At 69.0% G+C, this 1,536-nt stretch overlaps 1 pseudogene; it reads right to left on the reverse strand.

Moving 5' to 3' along the window:
- Nucleotides 1-565: 565 nt before the first annotated feature.
- Nucleotides 566-1,536, reverse strand: part of LOC113490638 — a 3,296-nt pseudogene continuing 2,325 nt past the window's right edge.

Raw genomic sequence — 1,536 nt, forward strand, 5'->3', positions numbered from 1 at the left:
CAAGGACCCCCCGTCCTCAGCACTGCTGGGGCGCAGCACAGCGGTGACCCCCACACGCACTCATGCTGGGACAGCAGCACTGCGATGCCCCACACAGGGTCGAGCCCCATGGCCTGGCCTAGCCAGCCGTGGGGCAGCCGTGGGGCAGACAGACCCACGGAACAGGGCAGGCTGAGCAGCTGCCGGTGAGAGAGGAGCCCCAAATCACGGTCCCCCTACTGCTCCCTGTGGCCTCATCCTTGCCACCCCACGTCACCCCTCCGCTGCAGCGCCCTGCAGCACACTGCCCTCGCCCCACGGCGAGCGGCTTCCCGGCACCCCAACCAGCAGCCCATGGCCACCATCACCCCACTGGGACCTGCTGCAGCAACCGGGGAGGCCTGCAGCCCCCCCGGCAGTGCTGATGGGGCAGAACAAAGCCCCACCAGCGGTGCTACGCTCCCGGCTGTGCCGTCACCACACGCCACCCACAGCGTGGCAGGGCTGATGGATGGGCACAGCGCAGCTGCCCGCCTCGGCACGCCATGAACTCAAGGGTCTGTCTGCCCGTGACGGACGGCCGCCTTCACCCGCCGCGCAAATAACCGTCAATCTCCGCCAGCAGCGGCTGCGGCGGCACTGGCGGTGGGTTCCTACCGTCTTTGCGGTAGAAGCAGATCTCCACCTTGCGCTCCTCGGCGCCCAGCAGCGCCTGGGCGATCTGGGCGGCGGCGCCGCGCTGGGTGCGGGGCCCATGGAGGAAGTCGCAGGTGCTGGGCTTCTGCATCACCTCCGCCCGCGAGTACCCGCACAGCTGGCAGAAGCCGTCGTTGCAGTAGATCACGGCGCAGTTCTCCACCCGCGCATTGGCGATGATGAACTTGCGGCCTGGGGAGGAGAGGGGAGGGTCAGCCCCGCGTGTTGGTGTCCCCTCCACCTGGGAGGCTACGCTCCATCCATCCGTCCATCCATCGGCGGCTCTGGCCTCTCAGTGACCAAACACCCCCCAAGCCACCGGCACCGCTGCCATCACCTCAGGGACCCCACTGCCACCCCAGGGACCCCGCAGCCCCAGGGACCCTATCGCCATCCCAGGGTCCCCATCGCCATCCCGGGGTCCCCACCGCCGCAGCCAGGCCATGACACCCGCCAGCACACAGCCTGTCTCCCACAGCATGGTAACACTCCGCAACCCAGCCCCGTGGGGTGGCATCACCCCTGTGGACCCCATTGAGGACACTCTAGGCCTGACCTTAGCAAAGTCTCGGGGCCCCCCCCCCGGCCCCCCCAATCCCAGCGCAGGGGAAACAGCGTCTCCCTGCCAAAACCCGCTGCCCGGCGTGGCGAGGTGGGAGGCCGTTGGCTGGCCGGGATCCTCGGGCACAGCTCCAGCCCTGCTGGCACTTGACCCTCTCAGGGACTGGGGGGGGATCCCACCGCACCCCAACACCACTGCCCTGGAGCTGGGGGCTTGGCGGGGGGGCACTCAGGGGAGGTGGTGACACCGCCCAGCTGGTGCTTACCACCTGCACTCTAAACCCACCCCATAACCAGCAG

Source organism: Athene cunicularia, unplaced genomic scaffold, assembly GCF_003259725.1.
Source record: "Athene cunicularia isolate RWA unplaced genomic scaffold, athCun1 SCF_199, whole genome shotgun sequence".
Lineage (NCBI taxonomy): Eukaryota > Metazoa > Chordata > Aves > Strigiformes > Strigidae > Athene > Athene cunicularia.